This window comes from Colletes latitarsis, chromosome 5 (assembly GCF_051014445.1).
Source record: "Colletes latitarsis isolate SP2378_abdomen chromosome 5, iyColLati1, whole genome shotgun sequence".
Classification (NCBI taxonomy): Eukaryota; Metazoa; Arthropoda; class Insecta; order Hymenoptera; family Colletidae; genus Colletes; species Colletes latitarsis.
The window spans coordinates 33,586,277-33,607,859 of record NC_135138.1 but is presented as its reverse complement, the minus strand read 5'-3'; the positions used below and the strand labels follow the sequence as shown (position 1 = coordinate 33,607,859).

At 39.7% G+C, this 21,583-nt stretch overlaps 1 protein-coding gene across 2 annotated transcripts in view; it reads left to right on the top strand.

Annotated features, from left to right (window-relative positions):
* The window catches only part of Irsp53 (Insulin receptor substrate 53 kDa), a 211,772-nt gene that overhangs the window by 140,357 nt on the left and 49,832 nt on the right, over positions 1-21,583 (top strand). The window lies entirely within an intron of this gene.

Here is a 21,583-nt window from a genome sequence, read left to right as displayed (position 1 = left end):
GAAGTTTAAACGCAGAATGGAGGCCGGACTGGTTGTGAGCTTTTCAGTAAATCAAGTTACTATAATACGCGGTTCGATTTCGAGGTACTCCAAACTCGGGCATATCAGGCTCAGCACAGTGGCTTGTAGTCGATATCGATCACTTGAATTTGTAATTTGGCTGACACGGCTCGTTCAGACGGAAATTTCTCAACTCGACACGTTTTAATAACGCGATTGCCCGATCGTCGTTCAATGGCGCAAATTAAAACAATTTAATTACTCCGAAAATGTATTTCATTAAAACGGAGTATACTAAAATTCTTCTTTAGTCTGCACATTCTATAGACAATTTAGGGAAACTCTTAAATTCTTATTTGTATGTTTGGTTTGAATCATTGAAACCCTAAATATATTTTTGCTATATAGACTTTAGATACACAGGTTAAAATATTGTATACCTTAAAGAATATGTCAGAAACCATATCGATATTTCACCCAGAATTTTAGTAATTTTATTTTTCAATGAAATATATTTTTAAAGGAATTAAATTTTTCTTGCATTGTAAGATCCAACCTAGACTTTACCCAGAATTCTAGTATTTTTCTTTTTTAATAAAATACATATTTACGAGGAATTGAATTTTTCTTTTTACATTATAGAATCACGTTAGTTCGGATAGTGAGTACGGAACGTTCAAATGTGGTGCAACGCGAAAATTTTCAGTGGAATGAAAACGATCGGGTCGCATTAGCGTTTCCCTCAGTGGGCCACTCGATTCAATCAGCATGCCACTGCCCAGTCATCCCCGTCAGTGAGATTTAGCAATGCGCGATCCAACATCCATCGTTTGATCCGTTAATCCTTTCTAATCCTAACTCTGAGTCAGCTCTTGGATTTCCTGGCAGCGGTCTCTTCTTGAGGCTTCGCTCGATCTCGGTGGGTGGCTCGCAATCTAGGTGCGTGCAGGAGATTGGAAAGTTGTGTTCGACTGATCGATAAGTCGTCGATCAAGAACCCACCCTTCTTTGAATACCTTCCTCCTGACCTCGATTATGGGGGCAGTCCACTTTACTGCCTAGCCTTTTATCGCGTTCCTTAAAGGATACCTTTCAGCGGTTTCCATTTGAAACAAAGAGCGAACTGGTTACTCTGTTATTAGTCTTGGCAATTCGTGGCCTGAAATGGTAACACCACTTTGCGAAACGTCTTTTTGTAATGAACTTTGAGTTTTCAAACAAACAATTTTCGACCCAAAGGTGAGACAGAAAAAGAATATTTTTCAATCCTTTCTACATTCATGTTTGGTGAGAAAGAGTATATTCAAATATGCTTCTATATCGCAGAAGTATTAATTAGGCACCGATACGTAAAATAAACACACGTGAAATCGGTAAACTATTCGTTGCACCCACGATGTTTGTAATTTCGTTAAAAATGTCAGCCTTCCTCGGGTTTATTCATGATATTAAGATTTACACAAATGCGTCTACAATTTCGGAATTTACCGTCGCGTATTTGCATTATAAATTATGTGTTCGTGCGTTTATCTGGAATTTTGTTAGCAAAATACACTGGTTCGCTGAATATGTCTCAATTTTACTTAATTATGGACCGGGTCTGTGTCGAATTATTTGTTGCATAAATATTTATTATTCGATGCATTGTTTGTACGCAATGTGCTACTATGTTCGACCGAAGTTCGAATACTTTATCTATGGTTGCGGTTTTCCCACAACGCGATTAAAATCTTTAATTAATTATTCGCAACGACGCGTTCAGTATTTTCTTCCGTAATGATCGCAGATGTATTTTACATATAAATCGAAAGCATAGTATACGTTGATCTTAAGACTACCTATTCTAACGCAAATTATTGCTTGTAATATTTGTGCTACTTCGATGGAAAAACGTGACATATTAGTATTTAATCACTCGTGTCTAAAATTATCAAATAATTAACGTAATATCTTGCAAAAGTAGGTGAACGGTTTTAGTTATTTCGCGAGGAGGCATGAGTAGCATCGATTTCGTTTCGGATCTAGGATCGAGACCGTAACTATCGACGACGTACGTTTTTCCAGGCGCGTGAAAAGCCGATATCAAGCAGGTCAGGTTTTTTCCATAATTCTCCGGATTGAGCATACGTCGAGACGAAAATTCAGGGAAACGTCTCACGCGCGGTTACCATAACATAACGCATTTGGGAACGCGTGTAGCAAGCAGAGGCGATGATAGCGAGGAAAATTCGTCCTGGCCCCTCTTCTTCCGGCTGGGTGACGAGCGTAAAACGAAAATTCGATGCTCACGATGTTAGCGCAGGGTGGCGCCCGAAATGAAAGCGTGATAGCGAAATTGGCAATATCGCGACTTTTCCCTCCCGTGTCTCTCTCTCTCTCACTTCCTTAGAATCGATCGGTCGTACCTCCTTTTCAACGGCGGTGAATTTCCTTCCGTTGAAAACCCGTTCAACCGCCCTTCGAAGGCGTAACGAGATTGTCGTCAGAGATTCGATATTAATTCTTAGAACTACAGGAAATTCCCTGTCGTCGGCTGGCAAATTGTTATTTACATTTCGTGGAAGCGGGAGACTTTGATTCGCGCGGATGGAAGATAAGTGGTCCGTGGCGGGATACTGTCAGTCGCGCTAGTCTTCATCCATTTAATGTGCCATGAAAATTTTAAGGACGCTGGCAAGACTCTTTATACTTAGAAAGGAAGAGAGTTTTATACACTTCAGTACGAAATGTTAAATGAAAATCGTATGCTGGATTTTTAAAGTCACGATAGATGTAGAATATCTCAGTATCGGTGGTAGAAACCAGTACGGGTTGATGGTACGCGAAATAATAAGTCGAAAATGTAGAGTAATATTTGTTCGCATAATTCTTTGTTTTCGAGATAATTGAATCTGAATATTTGGCTGGCGCGTCTGACCATTCGTATCTTTTTCTACTCGCGCTGCAAGCCAACTCTGTTGCATACCCCATATTTAATAATAATTTTTTACAAATTGTACTAGTAGATATTTTTTTGACAATCGTAGCTTCTATTTTCTATTTTCTCTTTTATCATAATAAAGTTTCTGTTTATTTTGTGATGGTAGTTTATATTTTTAGATGCACATTTCTTTCTTTAAAAAAATTATTTATGAATTCTTCTCTTATTCATTCGGTTTCTTTGCAGTCGATGAGACCCAATACAATTACAAAATTGTTGCAATATGTTATGTATTTTTTAAAACTATTATTATGACGCGTCTGTCATCCACAGTGGTCGGGAAGAGATTGTGTTGATTTATTGATAATGTTTATTTGCAACAAACATGAAACTCTGTTGGCAAACGTTCAATGGTTATTTGAAAGTTCACGCTGGTCTCGTTTGCTTGCTTTTCTTTACAATTGGCCCATCGCGGATTGCCGTGTAACAAGGGGACAAACAATCAGTGTACGCTGAGTAATTTCATTAATAGCAAATTATTGTAAATTCGCTCGCTGCGATACGCTTAACGAGCTACCGGGATTTCGCTAAAAATCCACCTGTCTCGCGTACGTCGCGACCTGTTAAAAATAATACGCGTGGCATTAAAATTGAGCTAAAATTAATTACACGTATTAAATTATTGGCATTCATTTTAATAATTTGTTAATTTTTTGTAGAAATTTTTTAGAGTGTATCGTAGAAATTACACTGAAGCACCGAGTATCTGTTTTTATTTCGAATTTTGTCATATCAACACACGTGAAAACTCTTGTAGTTTTATTAGTATATATTTTTAACGAATTTCAGATTAACATTATCGATGAAGATTATGTTTTAAATAAGCTCTATCGGATAATAATGGATTACTAAATGGGGAACGTATTCTCAAACAGGTCTGTAGTAAACATAGACAACGGTAATCTCACCGAAGAGAATCAGGATAGATTGTGTATTGATGACTAACGGAATCCACATTGAATGCGGATGGTCTTAATAGGGTAAATTGAAGCATAGCCGCGACAATCCGATCGAACCCTTTCTGTATAGAGAAGTAGGGATTCGAGACGTGTTTGAGATCGAGACAATATGCATTACGGGGTCTACTGTTGCATACATGAATATTTAGTGGTAACTTACTGATGCGTTAACGTGTATGGTTGCAAAGTCAAGTGTTTCCTTTCTGTTCAAATTTCTCCTTTACGAGCCCATGAAACATGAGTAATATTGAAACGAACAATCAAATATTCCAGGAATGCCTACCTTTCTTATTTATTCGTGAATATTGATATTTAATTTTGTTTACTGTGAATCTCCATTTTCGAATTATTTCAAAGATGTTTTAACAAATTAAAAAAATTAGACGAATCATAATAACGTTATAGTCATTGTGCTGTTAACATTAATACTATTTGTCTAAGAAAGTTATTTAACAATATTTTCTTTAATTTCCATATCTATTTAAAATTTACTCCGTTTTTCTTTTATGTATTTTCATTATCATCTTTGCTATTGTATCTTTATTACGCTTTTTTTTCCCGACTCTGTAATTTTCCCCCTTTCAGTGTGTAAATATTATGTATCTCAAAAGGGTACCAAGGACGTCGACCGAAACGTCGTTTAAATAAAGGATTCGTTCACAAACGTAAGGTCCCCGCCATTAAATATTGATGCTCTCAAATATTAATAAGAATAACAGTATTGGCTTGAGTGGAATATTTACTCGGTTATTTGTATTTTAAGAGCAAACGTCACGAAAAATTTCGATTTTAAGTTCCATTGAAATTCCAGTGAATATTTTAACAGAATGTTAAAATTTTTAATACGAATAATACAACATAAATTACGAATAAATGATATTTTAAAAGCGTGCATGTTTATTTGTTGACGAAAATAAATTTAATAGTTCTCGAATCAAACGCTGGCTCCTGTGCGTGATATCGAAACCGACGATCGATAGGAGTGGATGAACTGCCAGACTTAGTATATTGAACAAATTATAAAATGTTTCGTCTGTTCAAATATCGCGTGGAAACTTCTTTTCCCGTTTATCAAACTGATGGTATACTCTGCTACACATCGTGCATACACCCCACGCGAAACACAAACACCGCTGTGCATCGAAAACCTCGTCTACCCAGCGTCGACCGAACCATCGAAAATACGTGCGCAGTAAACAAGAAGGGCCTCGCGAGCATTCGAAGCACAGGGTGGGATTATTCGGATGCATTGGATTGATCGATGAATCTTCACAGATTTATTACTGGTCGTCGAAATTTTTGTTTTAATGTAATCTCCACTCAACTTGGACCTCTTGTATTAATTCTATTCTGAAAGATGAAGTCCACCTTTAAAATATAAATCTCTAGAAATAAGTTATCACTTGTCGTTTGTCAGAAAAATATTTTTCCAGTAAACGCATATGGTTTGGTCACCTTCTAGAGGAAGGAATCTAAAAAGATATGTTATTAAACTCCATGGAATAATATTGTAGAATTTCTATGAGATACTGTATTTATTATTGAGGTTTATCATATAGTATTTTTCTGAAGAGGACCACATAAAGATACACGTTCCTTAAAAGAATACTTTTTCTACAGTTTGGTCATATTATTTAAAAGTGTATTGCATTTCTTTTATCTACAATAATTTATTACGACTCAGTGAATAAAATGAGCCATTGATGTGTTAGTAGAATAATAAAGTCCTCTTAGAAACGATGCCGAATAAGGCTTCTTCATTACCAAAGAACTTTGGACTTGTTTTACATTTAATAATTCGCGAGGGCTCGTCGACGAATGGAATACTTCACAGGTGAGGCAGGCCGCGTCGTAATCGGCGCTCGTTTAAACCGTCCACCCGATAATTTGGCCTCCACCCCCTGTCCTCGTAATTTTATGCAATTATGCGTATTACCCCGGCCACGCAGGTTTGTACGTTTGTACGCGGACAGACGCGAACGGTGAAACGCAGCTGGAATTCAGGGGGCGGATTTCAGTGTCCACGTGTTCGCTATCCTCCGTGAACCCCTTCCCTCGTCCTCCCCCGCTTCTCTGGTGACCGTGTGCCGCGTCCCTGACGATCACCGTCGCCCCGACGTTGGAAATGCCGCGTCGCCTCGTTTCACGGTAAAGTGACCGCGCGTTAACTCCCATTCGTTACGCGTTTACATTATTATTAAAGCGCATTTACACGGCCGTTGACACGAGCACCTCGTGGAATTTTAATTTCCAAGTACGTGCGGTCGTGTTTCCTATCTTCGACCCAGCGTGGACGGGATCAAAGGTTGGGCCAGGCACTGGAATTTCACTGCCCTTGCATTGTGGTCCTGATCGTTCTTCGTTGCGTTTGTGATTTCTTGTCAAGCAATAACGCACGCGTCCTTTCTTTTTTTAAATAATTGACAATTGGGCGATGTAGAGAACATTATAGCTCGAGTGCTCCTAAACAAGTTATTTTCAAGAATTTGTAAAGAATTATTGAAATATAGAAAGATAAGAGATACAGGAAATCTGAATTATTTACGAAGAAATGCTGGCTAGTAATCAAGCAAACATCCTGTATTCAAACTTAAATTCGTTTTCAATTTATAATCTAGTTTTATCGCACACGGGAATTGCAGAAACGCCTTTGGGTGCATAGTGTCACAGTAAATGTGAAAATAAACATAGAAGACAGTAGAAATTATAATAGATTATATATTCATATGATAGAGGATGAAACGCCCTTTAAAATGAGCGTTCGTACGAGTCGATAGCTTTATTAGTTCCGGAGATATGACAATTTTTGTTTCAAGTCGAGCGTCAAAGTAAATGTCAAAATAAACATGGAAGATAGCATAAATTATAATAGTTGATATGGTCATCGGATAGGGGATGAAACGCCCTTTAAAATGAGCGTTTGTACGAGTCGATAGCTTTATTAGTTCCGGAGATATGGCGATTTTAGTTTCAAGTCGATGCGGTGGCTAGTTCCGGAGATATAAGGGTCCGAAGCTTTGTTTACTACGGCCTTGTCAAGGCTGTTGACCGCACGTGACTCGTAGTAAATAGTAAACGTGACGTCACTCATTCACTCGGTCAGTGGGTCAACGTGCGACAAGGAGCTCCGACGCGACGCGGTAGACGGAGACAGCGATAGTCGAATTAAGAAAAATTACCTTTTACATAAATTACGATATCTCGAAAAGGGAAAGTCCGATCGACAAAAACAAAAAAGCATTTTAAAGGGGAAGGTTCACCGCTGCTAATGATTGCTTAATAATAGAGAAAACACTAGTAGTTTCCGAACTGCAGGCATCTAAAGTTTTAGTATTTTTAATACGCGTTAATGGGCTTCCGTAAGGCGCAGAGCGGAATTTTAAAAATTACCACTTCACATAAATTATGATATCTCGAAAACGAAAAGTCGGATCGACAAAAACCGAAAACCACTTTAAAGGGGAAGGTTTACCGCTGCTAAAGATGTCTCAATAATTAATAAAACACTAGTAGTTTCGGAACTGCACGCGCCTAAAGTTTGACTATTTTTAACGCGTTATTAGATCGTTCTAAGACGGATAGAAAGATAGCGGAACTATTAAACAAGACTACATATTTTTCTCAGAAAACAAATAATAAGAATAGAAGTGAATATTGAAAAATTACACTATAAGAAAAGTCGTAAAATTAAATGGCGTTGTAATAACATTGCACATTAAAAGTTCTAATCGTAAATTGTAGAAGCTGAATTAATTTTAAAACTTAATTGTCACCGGTCATTGCAGGTTTACTTTTAAGGGTTAATAAATTGAATTCTTTTGCCTTTTTACTGTGAAACTTTATATCGGATTTATTAGTAATTATTCGCCGTTGAAACGAAATTTTGGAAACTTTGTTACGGTTGAGACTCTCGAGTGAACTTTAGGGAATAAATTAGATTTGCAGTAAAAATCATTACGTTTAATCTCACGGAATGTATTACGTGTAACGCCTTGCTTGCCTCCGCAAAGTTGCAGCACGAGTAAACTTGCATTTGTCATGCGTTTGCATTGTCTTTAAAGCGGATTTGCTCGGAACACGGCTCGAGCGCTTTACACAATTTTAATTCCGTACTTAACATCCAGGGGTACTTTTCATCAACGGATATCTCTGAAGAACAGCCGTTCTTAAGCACTTGATATACAAAGAATTACGAGTATTACTTAGGTTTCTTTGTTCCGTCGCCTCGGATATTGTACTCTCTTAACGTTATCACCTTGACATTTTATGATAATAGTCAAATATTGACCGATATCGGTGACCCATATTTTCGAGTTAAAATCGCAATTCAAATGTATTACGAAATTAACTGAAATGATTTCTACTAGTACTGAAATTTCAAAACATAAATTTTCCTTACAGAATATTTCTATAATTATGTAAAATATCTTCAATTCTATTGGAATATCATTTCTATCACGTGTAACTGATAATTTCACCGTAGTCGCTGTACAATCGGCTCTTGAAATAATTCCAGTCGCGTCAGTAATATTCAGCGTTTACCAACCTGCTGGAAATAATTGTAATTTGTCGTTGGTCTGATCGTCGAAAAATATACCAAGCCGGTGAGAAAATTGGAAACCCGACGAATTTGAATCGCAAAGTGCCGTTAACGCTTCCGCAAATGAATCCACGTATCATTCGTCGATATTTCCAAATCAAACGAAATCAGAGTTACCTTTGATCGCGGCGAAATCATTATCCTCGATCACGTTGCGCATTCATCGCGTTCTACGCGGATCCTTTAGCGTCGTTCCATACTGTTAATCGAACAGAAGCACGAAACTGATACTGGACGTAAAATCAAAGCGGATAACGATCGGGCCACACGACCGACCGAAATAAAGTACATCGCATAGAGAACTTCGTTGGAATTCTCAGTGATACCGGTCAGCATTCACACGGAGCTGAATAGTCACGCCGCAATTAACTCGTATTCAACACTTTGATGTTGCAACCCCTGCATTATGGGCGTCGTCTCAATTGCGGTGGTGATCTGAGCCACCGAAAGGATCGTCCGATGGTTGCAGCTGACCTGCAGACATGGACGTGTTTATCGAACGCTCTGGGATACCTGCACTCGGATCGAATATTGGCTCTCAGGCCGCGAAATCGATGTGCAGCCGCACGCTGCACAGGTTTCAGCATTGTTAGTCCGCCAATTCCGTTCTTCCTATTTGGTAGTCAATGCGAGCTAGTTGGGTAGCTGATGCTTACGAATTGGAACTTTGCTTCAATCTGAAAATTTGAATAGCTAATGAGATTTCCTGGTTGAAGGGTCTTCCTTTTTACAAAGAAACTGTTTAATATCTATACAGGGTGTTCGGCCACCCCTGGGAAAAATTTTAATGGGAGATTTAACAGGCCAAAATAAGACGAAAATCAAGAATATCAATTTCATGATTGAGGCTTCGTTAGAAAGTTATTAAAAAATTAAATTAAAAAATTTCAAATCATTCTGGAAAAATTATTCTCAGTTGCACGGGTCAATTACGATCATTTTTGGTCCTTAGACATACCCCCGAAATCCTACGCACTTTCAAGAAAAAAATTCCTTACCGAAAATATCATGTCTGACCATACCATTGATACATTTCCCTGAAATTTTTCAATTTCTTCAAATCGTTCTAAAAAAATTATTTTCGGTTGCGGGGGTCAATTACAATCATTTTTGGTCATTAGACATACCCTCAAAATCCTATCCGCTTTCGAGAAAAAAATTCAAGAAGGTGTGACATTTTTCGACAGAATTAAAAAATTTCAAATCGTTCTGAAAAAAATATTTTTGGTTGCGGGGGTTAATTACGATCATTTTTGGTCATTAGACATACCCCCGAATTCTTACGCAGTTTTGAGAAAAAAATTGGGTTGCGGTGGTCAATAATAATCATTTTTGTTGCATACACATTGGTACGTCGTCGTGTGATCGGTACTTTGAATGCATCCGTACATATAAATGCATTCGAGTGATGTCAGTTAATTGTACGATACTTTGCCACGTTCTCGCCAGAAGCACACTTAATATTTAGCTTTTCTTTTGGAAGCTCGTAACGTATGCGACAAACAGAAAGTACGCGCACACCTGAGCATCACTTTGTTCGCTTGGTCTAGACGCTCGTAACGATTTCAGTATTGTTTATCGAGCCATGCTAGAAACACTGTCGAGTCGAGTAGCTCGACAGAACAACCAGAAGTAACTGAAATTTTTTTTATCAAAGCACAGCATTCGCAACCTCTGATTATTCGAATTAGAATTTTGCTTCTACAAGTTGCTTTACTCGATATGGAGTCTTCATTTATAAATATTTCTATTGGAAATAATAGAAAGTGATAAACAAATGTTTCAAATTTAAAATCATTAAATTGCACGTCGATATTAAATTCATATCAATCTCACATCAAGATCTCGGTTAATAATATTTTTTTAATATAAACTTGTTACATTCGCTTAATATTACGATAATACTTCACGGTATGCATAGCTGGAATATTACCTTAATTCGATAATAAAACTTGATAACCACTAATTGATATTTCACGTCATGGTGGAGATTTAATTTCCATGGAATTTCGATAACGACGTGAAAAACAGAATGTGTAAAACTTCTAAACTTCGTTGATCGGGCGTTGGAACAAAACGTTACGCACGGTATTTTAATTAAGGGAGTTCTATCGAAATATTAGCGAAAGAAATTCTCAAAAAATCGTCGATGCTAAATTTGAAACGTAAAAAAATATTTTAGTAATTGCAACGTTCGAAAATTTTATTGGATAATTAACGTATATAAATTCGCTTTTTTCGCGTGTACATAATTAGTTCGTTTTGTTTACCAACTTGTTTATCGAGGAGGTTAATTTTGTTCGTGGCAACGCGAACACTTGCATGTGATTCGAAATTTGTACTGCATTAAACTATTCAACGGAAAACGAAACGGATGAGCAGTTACTACGTCCTCGATCGGCCACTCGAGGTAGTTTGTCGTTTTGGTCGCGAGCTCAAGTAGTACAAACCTGTGCATAGTCAGCCAGTAAGTAGTTCCAACCCGAACGCGGCCGAACAATGTTCAACGGCAGAGACTCGCTGAAATTTAAGTATTCGAGATTCGTGCCAAATTGTTTCGCTGCGACATTTCCTACATAATGCCACGGTTAGATAGAATTTAGATTTCAAATAAACTTTTCGACTGTTCGCTGCGGTAAATGTGCTTCCCTTGAAACTTTAACGAACACAATTTAACGAAAAGCATTTGCCCGGGGCTGTGCGCGAGAAAAAAACGATTAAGAATGAACGCGGTTTCAGTATATTGCGAATTGAAGTATAAATTGTACTTTCATAAAAATTGAAATGCAACGTAAAGTCTCGATAATTCACGTATAAAGTAACGAAGTTAATTCGAACCTGAGCAACGCACACTTGACCTCTTCAACTTGAAATATACTTTTTTAACGCGACTGCAGTTTGTTTTTCTTTCCATTACATTCCGTTGCCTTGTTCTATCGTTTAATTAATTCTTGCTGTACGTATAGAGCGTATTGAGTTTTTCTTAGGCTTAAAACGCAGAAGTTGGCTACTTAATTAAGTAGGAATATTTAATTTATTCCTCTTCTAGAAAATATTGTCAAAGACAATTCTGATCCCTTATTTATTTTTTCATAGGAGCATTTAATGATTCTAGAGTTTATTTTGCACGAAATATACAGAGGTTATCAATAGACTTTGGTCGACTTCGTTCTCAAGGAAGGAACACGACACATTTGGAAACACAAATCCCGTTTGTTATCCTTCTTAGGACAGATCAGGGCTCGAAGTCTGTTACTCCCAACCGCTCGTCCGTTGTTTCCAAAGTAAATAACGTTTCGAATGCAGAGCGCGAGCAAACAAATCAAGGAATTTACAGTGGCATCGGTGTACCGGAATCGTTGACCGTCCAGGGGCTACGACGATTCCGGTAGCCGCGTTCGGCCAGACAACAGGATCCGCTTGACACGTCAGAAACAGTGGAGCTATCGTGCAATAGAGTCGAGCGAGACCTAGTCGGACCATAAAGGATGTCGGCTGCGTCCTTGCTCCTGGCACGTTCCGCCAGAAACCCAGCGAGATCCTTCCCCGGAACGAGAATGCTATCTGGTGGTAGTTCGAGGCCCACTTAATTACGTCTGGCCAGCATTGCACGTATAATGGGCCAACCGTGCGGGGGTGGTCGACTGCCTTGGCAGATAAGGCTGCCAGAAATGACCAGCCACGCGAAGGGACGAGTGCAGATTCGTTCCTTCGTTGCTCAGTTCGTTCGTTCCGACGTTGTCCTCGTGCTTGTCCCGGCAAATCGGACGCGAATGCTAGTTTTGCCAACCGAAGCCCACTGTTCTGCTGACTTTGGACTCCCGGTGGCTTTGTTCTCACGGCTCTCTTGTTGCTTTCTTTTATCTTCGTGGGCGCTGACCCCCTTTTTTCGTTCCTTCGTTAATAGCCCCGTTCGTTTTATTTTGGAATCGATGTTCTCTCGTTTTCAACCCAAAGAATATTACGAATAAAAATAAGAAATGAAACTTTTCGAGAAACCTGTTCGAGAAATTTTACAAAATGAACCTTTCTTCGAATCTGACAATTCATTTTTTAAACGTTGCACTCTCGATTTACGAGAAGATAGAGAATTTATTTTGTCAATCTGTCGTACAAGAATGCTCGTTTCCTGAGATTTCAGGCGACGTAGAAACGAGTTTCGTGTCTCGAAAAATTTGATAAAAGCTACAGTAAGAATCCTCGTTATCCACTCGTTGCAACGCGTATTGTTTCGACTTTTGTTGCACGCGGTTTAAAGTAACGAATAATCAGTATGATTTAGCATTCCCGTTCCCAGCGAACAACAAGTCCAGAGGAGGCGAGGGCGTAGAAATTGGTCGGGCGTGTGACCGGATTGTGGCCAGAACCCCAAAACCATCCCTCTGCCGGGTCCCTAGGGATGCTGGACGCCTCTCTCACGGCCGCTTTTAATCCACGTAAATGACTGGCCTATCCCACTACCGTGAACGTTGTTTAAAGCCTCGATTTAGCGCTTTCGCGTTCATTCGTGTGCCTACCGCGGAAAAAGAGCATTTTTTCCTGGTTCGTCGCGACCGTGCGTTCCTAAAATTGCCAGTTTCGACGATTCTACAATTTCACTTCCTTTTTTACCCCGCATTCTTCGACGTGCGAACGCGATGAAGGTTTCAAGGGGCCAAGGTAACGCGAGAACTGCGCGTGATCGCGTTTCGTGCCCGTTTCACGCGGTCCGTTTAATGTTTCGAGCTGGTGAATTGTTAATCGCGACCCTCGTGCATTATTCTCCTACCGCTATACATCGTTATTCGATCTGTACGATTCGCTCAGATTTTTCAAACTTTTTCCTTTCATTAATTTAGCTTCACAATTTTGAATTTTAAACGTATCAATATTTTGTCATTGGACTGATCAACTATTATACAAGATTTACACCCTAAGTTTCGCTTATCGAGCATTCTTGTAGCTTCTTGCAGTGACTAGTCTTCCCATACAGCAAACTCGGTTGGTCAGTACGTAAGAGAGACCGATGAGGCGTCGCCAAACATCGTACGATCCTCTTAACGCTTCGTTGGTCGCTCAGAAGACGGTAACAGAACACCTAGTACAGCGAAAAAGAAGTACTGGAGGAAAGAAGTCCGGGAAACGTGATCTCAAAGGACCCTCGATTACGTTATTTGACCCGGAGTCCAATGTAACCCGGAAGGTCGATTTCCTCCCCGGGAATGAAAAAGGCAAACATGGGATGATCGTTAGAATATAAGATGGCTGTACGTGATCGAGGGTTCGTGGGGGCAGTCGTGGTCGAGTTATGGAAGCCACAGACGTGACAATTTATCACACGACGGGTCGACAACTTGCATAGATAGTTGTCTAGACTTGTATGTTGTTTTCCTCGTAGACGTAACGACCTGTTGTCGAACAAATTTGATCGGAAATCAGGACGCTCAGTTACGAGCTACGAGAAAAATAATATATCTGGGATGATTAAATAAAAATCCACGTTTCTACGTGTACAGAAATTATTGCCACGTGGTAAAAATTATTTATCGTCGTTGATGTATTTAAAAACGACGCTTAAAAATCGTCTTTGATTAAATGAGTGTAGACGAGAAGAATGTAAAAAGTGGAATTTAATCGTACTTTATAAGTTGAAAAATTTGCCAAAAAATACTGTATAATTATGTTTTCTAGTACATGTACAAAGCTACTATTAATCTTAAATGCTTCAAAAAGTTTGTATAACGTTTGTGAAACTATTAATTGAAACTAATCCTTGGTGTTCGAGTATTCTAAAGTCAGTTTTAGCAAAGTTTTGATATAATTGACACTGTGTCCCTGAGTACTAGGTAAATGTTTATTGTACACGCTCTGCGTCGTGTATACAAGATGTCTGAAATTTTGGAAGCCTCTCGCCGCAAAGACAAACAGTGGAATCTGTCAGGCTGACTCGGCAGTAAACCATCTCACGGTTCCTCCATTCGTCCGTGGCGCAAGGGAAGCAAATTACTCGCGGATGGCAATTAATAAAGCTCGTAATAGCGTTCGCGTCGGTATCGTACTATCCACATTCTCCTGCTCGTTAATCACATTAACGATTGCTTTTGTTAATGTCGTTCTGACGTCACCCCTACCCTCTTCTAACTCATGCTACCTGCCAAGGAAGCCGAAGTTACTATTTTCCAAATAATATCTGTCGTTTCGTTCCTCGTTATACTAATCTAAGCCACCCTAATCTATGTTCACTTCGTCTAAATCCATTATTACACACGTGGTACTATTCCTAAACAAATTGTTATTTTGCTTTTGCTTATCGTTGATCGAAAAGTATATTTTATAAATTTATAGAAAAAAAATATTTCAAGTTTGATCTATCCCTTGATGAATGTGACAAAATAAAATTGCTTTTACTTTAAAATAGACAAGTTGATGAACACGATATCATTAATGAAGTATTTTGTAATTTGTGTTTTTTGATTTTTGAAATACCCTTGTACAAAGGAATTTGTTCAACTGGATCGACGCATTGTGTAATATAATCCTCTCAGTTCCCCGTGCACATTGTAAATTTCCCTTCTGGCACCAACATCTCTTTGATCGAATATCGCGAAAGTTTGTAACTCTGTATTTGTTACATTCGCTGGCGTTTGTTTACACGTTCGCGTCAGCCGATAATAAGATTTTTATATTTGATCAAAGGGGTTGGTTTCAACCCGTATCAATACGCGATCGTTAGAATTGAATTCGAAAATTACGGACAAAAGTGTTCCGCTGAATAAATAAAAAAGAGGAATACATTGAAACTGCTGATAAAATAACGAAAAAATAGAATTTGATGAATCAAACCGTTTAGTAATATTACAAACAAGCTGTTTATTTTGGTAAATTTAAAGCGTACGTTAAAAATATTAAAAATATTTGACAAGTATAGTTTTTCTTTTTGTACCATTCGTGTATTCTCATCGTAACATACTCGTCTTCATTATTGCAAATTACGCGTTTCCAGGTAACCCACGCAACCGCAGGAAGCATGAAACGTATTATAGCTAGCATTTAATGGCCAGGCTGATAGAATACACTCGCGTCATAAGCGACACTTCGCTATAAACGTTTTCGGTAAAGTGATATATTTGAAATTGAAACCGTGCCATTGTAATTTAAATGGAATCCTCTGTGCATTTCAGTATTGCTTTCAACGTACTCGTTTAATTCAAATTCGAAGCCCAACGATTCGCATCGATCAAACTATTCTACGATCTCTCTTGCTTTTACGTACTCTTTGAACAGTTCATTCATTATTGAAATACGATATCTTTTCAGTTGTTCAATTTGTTCAGTTTTCAAGTTCTTAAATTTACTTTTTAAATATTATCCAATTTAATAATACAAAACTGTTTCCACTTGTTTTAGCAAGTGTAATTCGATTTGACTTATTATTTCGTGCAACCTCGTTATTCTTCTGTAACTTTTAACACGGAGAATTGATCTCGATTCGAAACTCGCAGCTGATCAACGAATGAAGCGAAGGTATTGATTATGGTTGTCTTCGAAATTGCGTCTATTATAGCGGAATGCGCGTGGAGTGTTCGATTCAAACACGACGCTGGGCGCGGCAAAACTGTTCAGTCAGAAGCGTAATTGATTCGGAATTATTGCACTCGACATTTGTACGCGCGTCGACGCAATCGTGTTAGAGCGAAAAACTGTGCGTCACTGTTATTCGAAGGGGAGAAAGTAGTAAAACAGCCCGTGGGCCAGGGATCGCGGGATTGTGTTCGGTTTATTTAATTATAAAATCGAACCAGCGCGATCCACTGTTACGGAAATTGTTTTAATCTTGTTCCATAAGCACGTTGATTGGCGTCGAGCTGGTTGCGCAAGCAAAGCTAACGTTACTGCGTTGACTTTATTCCACCATCTTCTGGCACAAATACACTCTGCTTTAGCATGGATAATAGAGAAATAGATCTCTCATAGTCTTGATTTCTTATCAATTTCGAGGAATTAAGGTAAATTCAGTGTGCTGAAATTTTTCGCTGAAAAAAAATTTCAAATCGTTCGAAAAAAATTATATACGGTTACAAAGGTCGATTACAATCACTTTTGGTCCTTGGACATATCCCTGAAATCTTACGCAGTTTCGAGAAAAAAATTCCTTCCCGAAAATGTAATGTCTGACCATACCATTGATACATTTCCCTGAAATTTTTCGGCGGAAAAAAATTTTTTCAAATCGTTCTGGAAAAATTATTTTCGATTGCAGGGGTCAATTACAATCATTTTTGGTCATTAAACATACTATCGAATTCCTACGCAGTTTTGACAAAAAAATTCAAAAACAAATATTGACATGTTTCCCTGAAATTTCATGCGTATCTTTAAAACATCATAACTTCTGCCCGGATCGAAGGATTGTAACATTTCAAAATCCAAGTTGTAGAGTAAGAAGGATACTATTAGGACACTGTAATAAATATTAAAGGGCTCTTTAGTGACACATGAGACCCTATTCGACTTACATTGGCACTTTTCCACGGAAATTACTTTTCAAAGCTCGTGTACTCCCAGTTGGAAAAAATGTGTATAAATTCTAGTCCGTCCAAGTGTGTTGTGGCGCAAAGGAGAGTAAAACACATCACCATAGTAAGGTTCTAGCGACACGTTACGATGAAACCGAGTACGCGCGGGACCGGTACTCATCTTCTCTTCATGTTCCCCTCGGGGTCCCTAAATTTTTGCCGCGCCACGGACGATAAAAATCGCGAGTCCGGGCTAATGGCGCAGAATCGAGGAAAGGAGGAAAATACGAGGCCGGATACGCGAGTAGCATTCGACCCTTGGAATTTATGCGATCGCGATAAACGATCAGCGCGTCGACCAAAATTCGTACGTAGTCCTTCGTGCAACGACGACGAGCCTGTGGACGCGTCGCGACGCCATACCCAGAATTTTCCTCGACGTTGTCCCGGGCAACAAACGCGCCCCCTCTCTGTCCCCTAGCCTCCCCTCGAACAAACCGGAACGTCAGACCCGTCCACCGTGGCAGGATCAAAGGCGCGCGCGAATGGAAAAAGGTAAAAGCGGGAAAGAAAGAAATTATTCCGGATTAATTATGCCCAAGTCGGGACACCGTAAACGTACTTCCGAGCACGGGGCTTTCCCCTTTGGATAGAGGCGTCTCGTCTTCGCGTGTCCCCCTTTTGTTCTTTCGCTTTTTTGCGGACGTGGCCGAACGTAACAAGGGACAGGCCAGTTAATTTAACTGGGAATCAGAAGCGAGTGCAGTGGATGCAGGGGAAGTTAATTATATCACTTGTAATTATTTCGTCCTACGTTTAACCATGATACGGTATTTGGTAATCGTAAACTATCCAACCATCGACTCGTTATGTGAGGATTCTGATAATAAAGATTATGGATCACTAAATTTCCTGAAAATTTTTTTTGAACAAATGGAGGCCAAAGTAACTCTTTTCGAACGTATTTGTATATTAAATTGAGCGTATTAAGTTTTAGAAAATGCATTCTTGCGATTCCATTGTAGTTTTCTGAAGTACAAAATGTTTACAGGTATGCATTTGTACATTGAAATGTATCTGTGAAACGTTTGACAACAGATGTTCGAAACTTTAACTTTCGAGACATTGTTTTTGAGATAATTAAATTTGAGTTGTACTGGAATTCCAAACACGATAAAACATGTACGTCAAAATTCACTCCAATCAAAACAAAAACTTGCATTTAAATTAATTCACATAATTTTCAAGCTTTCTCTTTTGCTTATTCTCACCCACTCGAGACGTCCAACCCGCTTCAGACGGCGAAACTTTATAAGATCGCATCTGTGACAGGCCCTTGATGGAACTTCTCGTCATCGTTCGTCGAAACATCTGGCCCTGCGATGCGCACGTGCACGATCCGTTTTAATTGGCTTAATGACACCATTATGTCGGGGAACTAATTATCGTCGGTTGTTCAGCGTGGTTTCATTCGGTGAAAAATTCGCGTAACAGAGTCCGTTGTCCAACCGTGATAAAAACGCGGGATTAATCCACGCGCGATACAGTTTCATCGACATATTTTAACGTGTTGCAATTGGCGCGCGTGTTGCACAGTTGGACCCTTCGCGGATGAGTGAAACTGATCTAAATAGACGGCGCTGTTTCGTGATAAATCCAGACGCGTTACACGGGGCGACGGAATAATTCCCGAATATAAAATTTATAACATTTTAATGCATGGAAAAGTATTCCCGGCGCGCTCATGAAAATTTACCGGTTCGAGACAAACGTGGAAACAAATTCGTCCTCTAGTCTGGGTTGTTTCCTTTGGATAAAAAGTATATTCTCTGTTTATGCAGTTCAAATTATGTGTTCGAATTCACGTCGTTCGAACGATGACTCGAAATCATTTGACCAACGTGAATTTTTATTATTCTGTTTGACTTGAGCAAAGTTCTTTCGATTTTCCTTAGTTTCAAAGCAAATTTTCTACTTTTAAATTGTGTTTGAATTTGAATTGCATCCAGAGTCACCCTCTCCGGTATATTTGTGACAAAGGTAAGCAATTATGAGTCCTCGATAGTACGGATCATCGTATGCTTACGGAATAGTTAACAGGATCGTACACAAGGCACAAAACGTTGTTTGTAAACATCTGTGTGGTCAGTTACACTGGAGCAAGCACCACATCAACTGGTCACTCAAAGCCACTTCTCCGACTTTGAGTGGCGTTCTGCTTACTCAATCACAGTGTGGCTACTAACTTGATCCCTTGTTAGATCAGCAGTCGTCAATTTTCGATCATACAGGACAGTAGTTCTCATCATTTTTCACCCTCCACCTTCTCAAAAATTGTCTAAGATATATTCAACTATTCAAGAAACAGAAAAAAAACAGTTCTTACTATTATAAAACTATCTATTTCTCGATAAATTAACACTTAGTTATAGACTACAGTTCATTGATTAAAAACGTACGAATCAGCGAGAAAGTAAACTTCTATATTTCTCCTGAGATATTGAATATCACAGCACTTAGAAGTACACCTGAAACCTATTTGCTTTCCCTTTTCACTGTCATATTTCCTTTCTCAGTCCCGAAGGTGTCCGTTCCAATATGCTGACATCTCCGTTTCTTTCCTCGAGGCTTGAAAACAAATTCCAGAGTGGATTGAACGCATCCTGAAAGAAGGGTAGACAGCTGCAGAATAGATAGGCGGTATATTAGGATTTACCTTTCAGCGGTCTTAAATCTGGCGGTATTTTTAGCGGTCGTTTTAACTACGGAATTATTGAAACACGTAAACATTTATTACTTCTCGAGGCTGTCTCTGGCCTTTCAAGCGGTTGCTATTTATTGCAAGAGTACATAATTTCTTCTCCGATCGTTCGATTTATCCTCGACTGGTAGCAAAAACGGTAGACACATCCGAGATATTATCAACGGGTTCTTCTCAACCGTGTACCAAACAGAATGCAATCGTACAAAAATCTCGCTCGGCGGAAAAACAACTGGGGTGTGCCCGTAGACCGATAATTACAGCAAAACCGTCTGCTCAATCGACAAAAACGTTTCACCCCCGCGCCGTGGAATCGTCTGGAGAAGCGAGGAAACCTTACTTTCCAAAACGAGATAGGTAACAGGGGTGGCGAGGACGCTAGCAAGGGGTGTGCACGAGGGGTGGCGAGCCGGTTGCTTCGGAATTTAATCTAAAGTAGAATCACACTCCCCCGGGAAAAGCTCGCTTACACTTTATTTTATTTCGCTTTATACCTTTTTGCGTGCTCGGAATGGTAGTTCCTCTGTATAATATCCAGCTGCTACGAGAACCGGTGTGTTCGATGCCACACACCGACGCGATCCGTCGGGACGCACTTAAGGAAACGTTGTCACGGCCGTTTCGCGACGTCCTCGGCGATCCCTGATGGGTCGACATTGCTAAACTTTTCGCGATAGAATTTGGCGATTTTGTACGGGAACTTTCGGATTCTTTGCATTCTCGAATCGTACATAATAAAATTGAAACCACTTCGATTCAATAGATTGTCATACATTGTGAATTTTCGAGATGCAACTGACAAGAACTTTCCAGTTCAGTGAATCTAGCAATTCTTATGAAATCGCGTCCAATTCTTGTTAAACTAGTTTAACTTCACATTTTTCTGCGTTCGAATAAACACCCTCTGACGTAATCTATTCGATCCTAAATGCTCGATGACAACTGTCGTTAAATTAAATCCGCGAATCTCGCGGAAACCCAGCTCGATGCTGGTTTCAGCGAAACGAGTTCGAGCACGGCGTTGCGGCGAAATTCGTTCGTACCAATCCTTCCATCGTTCCCGTTTCTCTGTCTGTGCACGAAGAGACACAGGGAAATTTGCATGAAGAAATGCATAGTCATACAAGAGCCCAAGCGGTACGTGTCAACGCGGAAAGCATAGGTAAAGCAAACACGCGTGGCAAAGACGCAACAACAGCGACCGGAAGTTTCGGGACAAATGGTTACGCAGACAAAGAGGGACCCGGTGAACGCGTTACACGGCGTTGAATAACGAAACACACGAGAGAGGCGGCACGCGCGCGCTCCATCCCTCTTCCTGACAGCTCTATCTCGCGTTTATCCGGCGAATCCACCTTCCGTCTTCCACGGGGATACGTCCTACGATCTCCTGCCTTATGAACCATTACTCCCGCGGAATACCGAAATCTTTCGCGGGGCTTGATTTTCGACGGAGTTCGCTCCAGGATCACGCCCCCTCCACCTCCCACGCGGAGAAAGAAAAATTGCGCCTCGGTGGATTCCCGAGGCCCGTGCATACGTGACGAGGAATGAAAATGTAACGAGCCACGATCGCGGCGTTTCGCCGGATTTATCGAGCCCGGATACGATAAATTATTCGCGGACGCAATTCGCGCCTGAATCGTGATTTCGTTCACGCGATCCACCGAGAATGATATCGTCCACGTGTTCGGCGATCCTTGACCTTAAGTTCAGCGTTACCTCTGTTGTTTAACTACTGACGTAATTATTGGTGAAATTATATTCTGAATATGTTTGCCAGAGCAA